The sequence below is a fragment of the Perca fluviatilis genome, chromosome 13 (assembly GCF_010015445.1).
Source record: "Perca fluviatilis chromosome 13, GENO_Pfluv_1.0, whole genome shotgun sequence".
Taxonomy (NCBI): Eukaryota; Metazoa; Chordata; class Actinopteri; order Perciformes; family Percidae; genus Perca; species Perca fluviatilis.
Window position 1 is genome coordinate 28,306,325 of NC_053124.1, and position 13,419 is coordinate 28,319,743.

A 13,419-nucleotide genomic window follows, 5' to 3' on the forward strand; every position below is an offset into this window, starting at 1 on the left:
TTTGGGTTATTTTGCTTCCATAACATGTCTTCTTTCAGACTATTGGGAAAAAAACATAAAATACACATTTAGGTGTTTATTTTACTACACTTTGTCTATTTGCACCTGCAAATTTCTCCTAAATTCACCAAAAGTTAGCATTAGATAATGCCTCATTTACATATTTAAACATAACATTTCAGAAAACTTGTAATACAAAAATATTTGTCTCAATGTAAGTAATTAAGTGGGGAAGTTTCATGTTGCCATCTGTTAGTTCATTATTTTGTCCTATTCACCTGGGGTGTCCCCCCTTATCTTGTTTATAATCTAATATACTAATATAATATTAATATTAAAAATAATTTCAGCTTGGAGTATTCTACCTTCTGCTGCTCAGATCTTCTAGAATGATCTGTAGGCCAATGTAATTAGTGTAATGTAATTGTAAGAATTATTAGCAGGATGAATATGTATATCCGTAACAGGTGTAGGCCGATAATGCCACCTAGTGGGAATAGTGGGAATTCAGGACTGTAATGTAATATAATATAATGTAATATAATGTAATATAATATAATATAATATAATATAATATAATATAATATAATGTAATGTAATGTGCAGACATGTATTAAATCTTGTGGGAGGTCAGAGGTCACTGTCAGCTCCAGATCAGATACTCTGCAGTTTGTGGGGGTGCAGTAGTGTCTTCTTCTTCTTGTGTTCTGTGTGGCTGATTGAAAACAGTCCTGATCAAACATTTCGACAACAAACAACAACTCCAAGAGTGCTTTCACTGATGTTGAACTCCCCCCACTGGTTCAGACCTGCAGGTGATGTGCAGCAGCACTGTTTCTCAGTGTGGACTGATATTATCTGTTTTTTAAACTCATCTGTGTGCAATGAAACCATCTGCTTATTAAATGAGATGGAGGGGAACATCTTATATCCTTTCTGAAGTCCAGATCCAATAAGGTGTTTTATTTATGTATTAGTATGTTTAGGTATTTAGTTTAGTTTCAGTTCAGGGCTACACACTGGGCTTGGCACACATTAGGCCGTCAGCACAGACAGTATAAGAAAACACAAGATAGTTTCCATGAAACAATATTTTACCTCAGCGTTTGAAAATAAGAAGCAAAAAGAAATGAAAGTGAAGCAGAAAGAGAGTGAGAGAGCTTCTTAAAGCCAAAGATGAGATCAGGTGATCTGTGTGTGACAGGCTGAATGCTCCTGAACTGATCTGGAGCTGTGGACGCTGAAAACTGCTCCAACAAGAGAAATGGAACACCTCTGTTGATGTTTGAACACCTGATGCTGGTTTTCATTTTGCTCTTTCTTTGGCGCTGTTTCTACTCTCTTTCCATCCTCACTTATTGTTGCTGAAGCACTTTATAAAACATTATAGAGTTTCTGTTTAATAAGAAAACTCAGATCTTTTGTTCTCACTTCTTCATCTGAGACATTACAATGCATGGTTATTACATAAACAGATCAATATGTGTCACATCTTTTATCCAGACAATATTTATAGTTTCTGTGACTCTTTCTGCTCACTGCTGATCAATACCTGAGTCTATATCACTGCTGATCAATACCTGAGTCTATATCATTGCTGATCAATACCTGAGTCTATATCAATACCTGAGTCTATATCGACTGACAAAACTGACAAATAAAAATCAGCCATGAATTCTAATAAACAGATTACAACTCCACATTAGACAATTATTTTCATCTTTATATTTTATTCACACATGTCTGACTGGTGTCATTTTTAAATGAAGAACAAACTACATTTTACAGTTCTGTTTTAATTAGCTAATTACCACCCCCCCCCCCCCACATACATACATACATACATACATACATACATACATACATACATACATACACACACACACATATACACTTGACTTTCATCAGAATAAAAGCTGTTGCAGTGAGTGGATATAGATAAGAGCTTCTACTCAAAGTGTAAACATTTTAATACATACACAACAAGAACTTACTGTGCTGAGTGGGTTTATCTGAAATATAAAGAAAATATATGATTTTTAGAAGCCACAGTTTAAGTGCCAGAACATCTCTCCTCCACTAACTCTAACAGCCACTACTCCTCACTTCCACTGGTTAGAAATACATCTTACAGTTCTGTTTGTTTGGTCTTCATTTCTACATTACATTACATTACATGTCATTTAGCTGACGCTTTTATCCAAAGAGACTCACAATTAAGTGTATTCAACCTTGAAGGTGCAAACTCCAGACAACAAGTAGTAAATGGGGGGATTGTATCATGTGGACGCGTAGACAGTCACAGTTGTGGGGGACGACAGAAACTACTCACTATAGCTTTAACACAACCCATTTCTTGTAAATAGCTTGTTTTAGCCTGACAAACACAAGTTGTTCATGAGGAGGCCTCACGAGCAATTTATAACGTCACGATACTTATGTCACAATACCAGACTATTGCGATTTTAAACATATTGCGATATTCTATGATGTATCGAATTTATTACCTTTTTTCCCCAAAAGGAAACTTTGTCAACATCTGTTTCAAATCTAAAAAGATAAAACATTTCTCTGTTTGTTTATCTCACTTCAATTTTATTGCTGCAAAATGGTAATAACAAGAAATTAGTTTCAGTCGTAACAATAATTCCAAACCTAGTTATCCTATTTACTTAGAACATTTTGTTATTTCTTAAAACATTTTACACTTTCTCTTTACAAGAGCCTGCGAAAGGAAGCACACACCGGTCAATTAGCCGTGCGCTACCCTTGGTAGCCTACTTGTTGGTCAAACATAGAGAAAACGCCAAAAACTTATAAGGGGTCAAAAAAAGGGCCAGACGCGTCAAAAAAGCGCCAAAAATGTTAAAATAAGCACAAAAATGCGTGGAGGCAACAAAAAAAAACCGCTTGAAACTTTGAAGCTGCTCTCTGGTTAAGTATGCCCTGAAGAGGACGTCCTGTACATGTTCTTACAGCTCTGGGTAACGTGAAGGCGTCTCCTGCTGTCGCTGCCTCCCAGCCTGGCCGACTGGAGCTTCTCCGAGAACGGACGTGAAGTTTGTTCACCATTTCCCAGGAATGGGCGTCCCGCACTCATACCACGAGACGTAGTTGATGTGGGAGTGTCCTCCGATCTGTGCGAAGTGGACGGGCTCCTGCCGCTCGGCTCTGTAGAAACCTGCAACCAACCAGGAGCAACCAGACAGAGGTACACACTGGGACAGAGACTTTCTATCACACTGTTGGCTGCTTTTCCTTTCAGTAACTGTAAAATGTACATTTTATTTTTGTAATATTTAATGTATTTATAATTATTTTGATTAGATTTTTAATAAGTGTAATTTATTTTTCATTATTTTATATTTTATTTTATTTTTTATTTCAGTTTAACCATTTACTTATTTTGTATTACTTTTAATTTATTTTATAATTGAATTTATTTTATTTATTATTTTCTATTTAATAATTTTATTTATTTGTATTCATTTGTAATAATTGTAATTTGTTCATAATTATTTTTTTGTTTAATCATTTCAACAAAACAGAGGAACAAACTGTGGGAAAGACTTTCTATCAGATAGAGGTTCAAAAGAATTTATGAAAATTAATTAGCTACCTTTTATTATTTTGATTTAATCTTTAATAATTGTATTTTGTTAATATAATTTTTATATTTTTAATGGAATTTTTATTTTGGTTTTCTCATATTTAATTTACATTTTTTAATCACTTTCCATCCCATATGGTGCCAACGGTGGTGGCCACAGTGATTGGCTGCTCATTGTTGTGTCTTGTTTTCTGCTTGTCTTGTCTTCTGATACCCGGAGCTCTTTCATCAGAGATGAGCTCCTGAACATCAGGGAAACAACACCAGCCGACCTAATTCCCACTTTTCTTGCAACTTCCGTGGATTTATTGGACATCCTTATCAACGGTGCGTTACCAGTGGCCCGAGCAGTGAATGGCAGGAGAAGGAGACGAGGTGAAGGGCCGGTGTGCTTGTATGGATTCGCTAGCGATGATTTCTCACTCCACTACCTGGGATATTCCTCTCCAACGTGCATTCAATGTGTATTATTACATTACATGTCATTTAGCTGACGCTTTTATCCAAAGCGACTTACAATTGCTATATATGTCAGAGGTTGCACGCCTCTGGAGCAACTAGGGGTTAAGTGTCTTGCTCATTGGTTGATGTATCGCAGTGGGAATCGAACCCTGATCTCCCGCAACAAAGGCACGTGTCATAGCCACTGCGCCATTACCACCCATGTGTATAAGTTCCCTCATCAAAAAAAAGCGCTGAAGAAGTTCAACCTGTCAAAGACAACGATGGTGCACTTCTACACCGCCACCACTGATCCATCCTCACCTGGTACTCTGCTGCCTCTGCTGAGGACCAGAGCAGACTGCAGCGTACTATCCGCTCTGCTGAGAAGGTGATTGGCTGCAATCTGCCGTTTCTCCAGGACCTGAACGCCTCCAGGACGCTGAGGCAGACAGATTGTAGCCGATCCCTGTCTCCCCGGACACAAACTGTTTGAACCCCTCCTCCCCTCTGGTCCATCAGGACCAAAACCTCATGCAATGAAAACTGGTCCTTCCCCTTTGCAGTCAGCCTCATCAACAAGGCCCCGGACCCCCACTGACACTGACCTAACCCCTCCCCATCCACATGCATTAACCTCCATCCTGGACTCTACATCTGCCCATTGCACATACTATAGTATATCATTTTTTGTATTCTGCACTCAAACCATTCAGCCTCCTTGTTCATATACTAAATTTTAAAGGAGCTCAGTCTGATACTGTTAGCTACTGAGCTAGTTTAACCCAGAGTGACCTGGCTGATGCGCTGCCTAATGTTAACATGCTGCGTAGCGTTCAAGAATCATCAGATGATGTCGCGTTGCAGAATAACTATGATTATTTGGTTTACGGTGCAGCATGAAAATGTCCATTCTTTCAGTTTTCAGTGTTAAATCTATAAACAATAAGACAGCGTTTAGTGTCACAGCGACAGCGGTCTAAAACATATTCGCCCTCCCGGGACAAATACCTGCCGACAACAATTAGGAGCTTCCCTTTATAACCTGGCCCCAGGTAATACCACAGGGACACCCAGTGTTCATACAAGAAACAGCACCCACAGTCTGAACACTCCAAACTACATATTTGTCTCCAACACTAACCAACTATGTTTGGATATAGGCTATTTGTTTCTGTATTTATTGTTTATTCCTTAATTAATGTTTAATATGTTTGTGTATGTATGCACCAATCACCAAGGCAAATTCCACATACGTGCAACTTACTGCGGCAATTAACTCCTTTCTGAATCAGATTCTGATTAATTTGCAATAATTGTAATTTACTTTCAATTAGTTTTGATTTGTTTTTATATTTTTTATGTATTTATTTTATAATTTTGTTGTTTTTGGACGGTATCATACGGTGGCCGACAGCGTTCTTTTGTTGTTGCATTTGTTTTCGGGGACTGTGTGCTTTTCTTTTTGCATCGTTTCTGTATTTGCAGCGTGTTTGCTGAATGCTGCGCATGCGTTGTCAAATGAATGAAGCTGTTTCCTTAATTTGCTCGTGTTTTGTCTATCTGCGTGTGTTTCATCAAGTCGCAGTGCGTTTGCCCCTGCTGGCCACCGTAGTGTCAGGCCTAAAGAAATCAAGGTTTTACCGGGTCTGGAGGGGAGCTGGTCAGCTTGGAGCTGGCGTCCTGTTCTTCCATCCAGGAAGGAATCGACGAACTGACAGTGATCCTCGCCGAAGCCAGTCTGATCCCCGATGTTGTAGAACTTACCTGCAGGGTCAAACCACCAGGAAGAGATCAGAAGGATGCAGGCTCAGTGACGCTTCACATATGCTGAATTAGTACAGCTGTAATTTTAATTTAAGTTCAAACTACACGTGAAGTTACCCGATTAATCAGGCCTTGGGTCAACACAGCCACGACAGCTTCACAGGATTGCGCCCGCTTGTTGCGTTGCCTTTGCCCCAACAACCTGCACGATTGTCTCTCATTGAAAATGAATTACGAGGCACGACAACTGCCCCCCGTCTGAAAAGACCTTTAACGTATCTTGCATCTTGCATCTTTAGCGTAATCTTGTAGTGGAGAGAGTTACACAGCTGGACGCCGACGAACTTCCTTTACCCAAAATGTAAGAAAAAAAAATGCCGCCAAAACCTTGGAAGAAACGGCTTGGAGAGTCACAATTTTTTTTTTTTTTAAAGTGCCAAAAGCTTCAAAAAAGAACCTAAAACATATTTTTTTTTTTATTGAAGTCGATGAAAACAGCAAATGTATAAAATATGACGAGAGAATTAACGGCACTCACCATTGAGCGAGTCGCTCAGGTAGATCGTGTAGCGCAGCGAGTTGCAGAGCTGGACGCCGACGAACTTCCTGTACCAGGTCCTGTTGACGTACTGCTTCCCGTGACAGTCGGAGGACGAGTCCGTCTGGAAGGGGAACAGAGTCCAGATGGCGTCTCTTCCTGCACACATCAGACACACGTTCATCAGCAGAAAGGTTGAATCCACCGCTCTGTAAATACAGTTTAAATAAAGACACTTTGGATGTTTCTTTTTAACCTTCCTGTTGTCCTCAGGTCAAATTTGACCCATTTTTTTAAAGTTTCTATATCAGACTTTTTGGGTTAACTTTCAACCAAATAAAAATAACGTGTATGGTTCCATACAGCACTCTTCACAAGTAAAATAAATGATCAGTTCAGTGCTTTCATTAAATTTGAGGGATTTATTACATTTTGTAGCATTTGAAAAAAAAAAAAATGGTAAAAGAATGTTGAAAACATAGACAAAAATTTCTAAAAAAGCTTCAAAAACGTCAGGAAAAAAAGACCAAAACGCTTTAATTACAATTTTCGACCCAGGAAACACAAGGGTTAACCATAACCATATGCGTAGATTTCGGAGGGGAAGCCCCCCCCCCCCAAATATTTAGAAGAGGTAGATTTGTCCTCCTCGAAAAATATGAAAGACAACCCACTCCCCAAAAGTTGGAGGGAAAAAGGGGGTTAAAGATCACAACAGGAGCGTGAAAATAAAGACAGACTTATGGAGATTTAAAACTTTGGAGCTTTAAGGTCTCATTGTCTGATTTGATTTGTTGTCGAGATGTACATCATTCCTAAAAAATAACATCTGGAAGCATGTGTGATGTTTGAATATGCAGAAAGTTTTTGAACAATACAGGAGAATAATAATTTCCTTTACATAAATAAAGACATTTGCACCATGCATTGTTGAATTAAAAAAAATCACTAGAATGCAGGAAATTAAGTGTTTGACGCTCAAAACTTTATAGGGAACCCACAATGTTGAAACCAAACCTCCCCCCTCGATCGTACCTGAAACGTTGTCGGTCACCCGAGGGTCGGCTGATGAAGGAAACAAAGAGGAAAGGGTTTTAACATCTTTACAACTACTTTGTTAAAGGAGTTTACAGTTTATTGTTCTACTGTGTTTTAAAGCCATCCTGTAGCTGCTCAGTTTGGGAGGTAACTTTAGGTTTAAACATGTAGAAATGTAGAAACTGGTACTGTACCAGACTCTGTGTCGAAGGAGACCGGCTCGCTGGGAGGACCTGCACCCAGCACGTTCTTCGGCTTCACCTTGAACTCATAACTGTCAGAAAACACCGAGAAACAGAGAGAAGAGAAATACCTGAATTTACTGAAAATTACTTTTTTTAAATGTAATTTTGTATAATTTTTTACATTTTTAATTTATATTTTAATTTCGGTTTAATCATTTAAATTAACTTTTTTATAATTTTATTTATTTGTAATATATAGAATTTTTTTTTTTATTCTTTTGTTTTATATTTGTTTATTTCAGTTTAATCATTTCATTTACTTAAAAGAATTGACTCGGTAGGAAGAACACGTGACGTTTGGTCAGAGTTCAGAAACCTTTCTGAGGATGGAGGACGTTCTTCGGCTTCACTTTAAACTCATAACTGTCAGAAAACACCAATTAGTTTACAGAAAGAGATGAAATATCAGCAGGATGATCCTCTCCAGCTCCTCGGCTTAGACCTCCTGTTTGTTTATGTATTTTTTATGTCCTTTAAATCATCTAAAAAAACATTTTTTATTTAAATGTAATTTTATTTTTTTGTATAATTTTTTACATTAAAAGACTTAAAGTCAACACATCGATCTCAGAAAACTTTTGCTTTACATTTTTGTAGTTTAATTCAAGTTTTTTTGTCCCTTTTTCAATGTTGTTTTTTTTTTTTTGATTTTTGTTGCTTTTGCCCATTTTTCTCTGCATGAAACGACACCAAGGGGGAAACTCATCAACTGACTCAGAATAATCAATGTTTACAATTTATTTTTTAATTTGGGACTAATCATTTTAATTTATTAAAAAACATATATATTTGTAATAGTTGTAAATTATTTTATTTTATTATTTGGGGTTTTCAATATATACATTTTTTATGTAATAATTGTAATGTATTTTTTATTATTTATTGTTAAAAAAATTTTTAAAGGAAGGGTTTAATGTTTTTTTGTAAACTCTAAATCCAGCCTACCTGGTCTCAGGTTTGAGGTTCTCCACAGAGGTGTGAGTCTGGTCGGTGGTCAGGATGGAAACCTGCTCGCCAACGGTGGAGATGACTTCATACTCTGAGGAGAGGCACATCACAACCATCAGATGCTAATCTCACACCTGAAGAGCTCGCTGGTTAAAGGTAACTGGGTTGTTTTCGTTCAACCTGGACTCGTCAGTTGTCGTCCACTAAAAGTTCTGTTTCAGCCCCTGACAGGCTCAGTGACTGACAACAATATGGAAAGGATCCGTACAGAGATAGAGCATTTTGGTAAAGAGGAAGATCCTTTTTGTTTAACGTGAAACCCTGAAATCACCATCACCAAACCCACCAGACTCCATGTAAATAATCAGTCCTTTTAGCCTGTATAGAGTCTGTATAGTTCCACATGGAAATGGGTGAATTAAACAAACCAGAGTGGTGATTGGTGGAACAGTGGAAAGACAAACAAAGACAGCTTTTGAATGAAGTGTGTTTTACGATGACTTTTGGGGTCTATTCAGGGGTGGATCTACAGGGGGGCAAGGGGGGGCAGCTGACCCCCCACTATAGGGCCTTGCCCCCCCCCAGCTGCCCCCCTAACTTTGGTGTTCAAAAAAGTGTGCTTGTAAAAACAAACTCCCACTATGTCCACAAGAATCTTAAAACATTGAAACAAACAATTCATTTATATTAATTAATAATAAATAATTATTGTAGATGTAATCTCAGCCTCCGGCCCCTCAAATACTTAGCTACGTCCCTGCATCAAACGTGCAGAGTGGCGTCCGCCCAGTCTGGCTCGCACACAGCGAGTCTGCTGCGGGCCGGTGGCCCTGCATCCCGCCAAGGACTGGAGTGACTCAGCTGCTGGATCAATTCCTACAAAAGAAGGATGTGTTTGCCTTACTACCGACCGGCTTTCGCTCTGCCTCGCTCTGCAAAGTACGTCACCCAGATCGTTGGTCTGATTGGTTGAAGGACTATCCAATTGCGTACAGAGTCATCTGAACTATCCCCGTTGATCACGCCTCTTGTGCAGAGAAAATACAGAGCAGACTCCCCAGACTAATGTTCAATCTTAAAAGACTGAGCTTGGTCTGGTGATAGCCTGACTATTACAACACACTACAAATTGCTTGCTGAGACCGATCATTTGTATGTGATTAGTTAAGGAGTACTATAAAATCCACTTCCTGTCATATCTCACGGCAATAAGACTGCACAAATTAAACCAGGTGACCTCCTTTACAGTCCAACTGGGAAAACAACAAATCTAATGGGATTAAGAAGGCTAGTCTAAACATAAATTAGTGAAATCAAACAGTGTGGAAAAAACTAATATACTGTGATATATTTAAGGCCTTTAAACTATCATATATATAATATCATAATATATGATACATATCATATATTTAACATTTAAAATAATTTGAGCCAACTTATATTTTGGGGGTTTAGGATGCAAATGAGCGTTTGTCCCCTGATTTATACATCAAACTATATTACACATGACTGTAGTGCAACATTTAAACAACAATAGACTAGCTCAACTAAACCAAAATGCCTCAACAGCAACTAACTAGGATGAACTAAAGAAAACCACAAACAAGGTCCTGGTTTTATACTCACGGCAAACAAGCCACCAACTTGTTACAACCGGCTCACAGGCCACAACAAAAGAGGGAGATGCACAGCAACGTAACAATAATAAATATTAAATAATGATGATAACGAGAGAACGATGAGATGTGATTGTCGGTATCAGTGATGAATGAAGGTGTGTGGATGTGATGGAGAATGGGAGGTGCATGTTGTCAGTAGTTAACAAAACTCAAACAGAGAGAAAACATGTTGGTGGGCAGTCGGGAGAATGTGTCCGCCTGGTCTCGGGGCAGGGGGGGTTAAATAGTCTGGGGGGCCCGGCCAGGTGATCACAGTCATCTCATTATCACCTCCGCTACACCTGCAAGTTAACAAGACCAACCACAGTACACATGTAGGACAGGCCCAGGGCCGGCACACCAACAAACTTTAAACTGTTAAAAGATGATTTGTGTAGCTAGTGTTTGTGTGTATGCAGTAGTTATTATATACTTGTGAGGACTAGTTTCAGTTTTCTCACATCGCCACAGGACTTCTTTGGGGGGTGGCGGCAAGAAGCTTGCTCATAGGTGAGGATTAAGATGAGGGTGGGCAGACCTCACTCCCACCATCTTCACTCCTACCAGGTGGACCTCCAGTGGCATGAGGGAACCCATGACGACCTTCGTCTGGCAGGAGTTGCAGGGGGCTGCCGTTGGTCCGGTCAGTTGGACTCCCCAGGTGCAGGTTTGTCTTCGGGGGTTTGCCCCCCTAGCCACTGTACCCCCCCGAGTTAACCCACGTGGCTGTGGGGTTGCCTTCTTCTGCCTTCCCAGCCGTTGTGGTGGTTCTCACACCACCATATTCCCCCTGCGCAGCCGTTGGGGTCTTCACTATTTACCCATAGCTGGGACAGTGGTTGACGGGCATCAGATGGGCCTGCATGTCACGTCTCTGGGGCCCACTGCTGCTCCGAGATCCTGTACAACTTAGCCTGGAACCACAAGGGACCAGTTTCCATGTGTGCCACACGCCCTGTGTGCAAACGCACACACACACACGCACACACACACACATACATACATATATACACACACACACACAGACACTCACACACACAGACCTACACACACACACACACACATACATATACATTATTTAACAAAGTATATAACACAACAAACAGACGGTAAAAACACCAAAAACCATAATAGGGCCACTTTAAGGTAAAAAGCGAAAAAAGCATCAAAACTTTGAAAAAGTGACAAAAACAGCCTAAAAAGCAACAAAAACAAGTACCTTTCATGATTTACCTAGTAAATCATGAAAAAAGCACCACAAAAGCATAGGAAAAAAGGGCCGAAAACATCCTAAAAGTGTAAAGAATGTCTAAAAAAAGAGTCCCAAATTTAGAAAAAAGCTACAAAATGTAGAAAATGCAACAAAAACGTCATAATAAATTCTTTCCATAATGTTGTCAGACACTAAGAATAATAATCTGAGCCTGTCACTGGCAAAAACAGCACTTTTAGTGGACGCAAATAAGCTTGTTTCGTCTCGCTTCATACTGGACGACTTTCAAAAGGTAGTTTTGAACATCAGTCACTTAGACACAGACATAGAAAACAGAGTCCAGGTGAAGAGAAAACCCTTGAAAGGTTACCTCTGAACTTTGAAACATCTCTGATCTTAAATGGTCGTTGGTACCGGTAGTGTCGTTGTCCGTCTTCTCCCAGTCCAGGATGACGAAGGACGGGCATCCCTCCACCATCACCACGGTGACGTTGGCGGGCGGAGACTTGGGCGGAGCCGTCACGTTGACCTCGCCGGGTTCTTCTTCGGGGAAGTAGCTGAGAGAAGAGGTGATGGAGCACGGCTCGTCGGGTTTCTTCCCCGTTTGGTAGACGACGTGAGGCGCTTCGAGAGGAAGAGAGGAAGGATCAGAAAGATATATATATATATATATATATAATATATATATATATATATATATATATATATAAATTATGATTTTATTTAAAATAATATAGGCTACATGGTGCTAGGCCTGTGACAATTATTAAATAATTGTCTAACCGAAATTTGTTTTACATAATCGCTGATATTTTGTATAACAGCAATTAAAGCATTAGAGCATTTTTTTAATGAGATTAATATTAATATTGTTTGGATCCATCAAATGCATTTGCAATACCGGCGTAGCATCGCCTAACAGTAACGTTAGCTAGCCTATGATACTATGGATTCCTACCAGAGTGAGTAAAAAGTTAGCTAAAAGTATTGCATAAGCAGCTAAAATAGTTGGCTAAAAGTTATGCTTAAACAGTTCAAATGATTCGCAAAAAGTTATGGATGAACAATAGAAATACTTGGCTAAAAGGTCTGACTTGAACAACTGAAATAATTAGCTAAAATTGAAATTAAATTCAAACTAAAGTAGTACGATTGCTGACCAAAGCCACATTAATATTGGCAGTTCAACAATCATGAAATATATTCCATTAGGAACACACTGATCTAACCCTTTCAGTTCAACTTACCCACGTAGCGTTTCTTGCCCGAGGCGTCGAGGTCAGAGGCCGGCTGGGATCTGAAGAGCTCCGAATCCTCCCAGGTTTCCTGTCGACGGGCTGAAGAAAGAAACATCAACTCTCTGGTTTAGGATTTATAGGAAACCGTAGCTCTAGGTGGAACTGAGGTTAACCAAGAAGGTTCTTTTTATTTGTTGGGTGTGAAACATAGACTGTAAATATTAATGGACAGAGCATGTGTACGGTCACCCATTGGTTTGTGGAGATCACCTATGAGTCGTAGAGTTTGCCGTTACGGGCGCAGCCATCCTGGTGGCGGATGTGACGATTTTAGACGAGAGGGAGGAGTGAGGGAGGAGCTGCTTACACTCTACGTTACGTTACACACTTTCACTGGCAATCGCATCATAGCCACGCCCTAAAACACCCCCCGCTTTATCGCCGATTTTAAAATCAACGAGACCATAATTAAAAAAATGCACATTATTCTGTGTTGCAGAAGACTTAAAACTAGCGACTGAGAACATAAACTCATTATGAAAATGTTTACTGAGGTAATAAATCAAGTGAGAAGTGGGTCACTTTCTCACAGACCTCTACAGAAACCGACCTCCTATTGCAACCGCACGTGTCGCCCCCTGCTGGAATTCAGATAGAATGCAGCTTTAAGGCACTTCCACATTTGCAGCATTTTTCCAAACAGGATGCGTTGTCCATTAATAT

The 13,419-nt window shown here is 39.5% G+C and overlaps 1 protein-coding gene and 1 pseudogene across 1 annotated transcript in view; both read right to left on the reverse strand.

Moving 5' to 3' along the window:
- LOC120571311 overlaps nucleotides 1-13,419 on the reverse strand; it is a 177,523-nt gene that overhangs the window by 86,174 nt on the left and 77,930 nt on the right. The window lies entirely within an intron of this gene.
- Nucleotides 2,575-13,419, reverse strand: part of LOC120571307 — a 212,999-nt pseudogene continuing 202,154 nt past the window's right edge.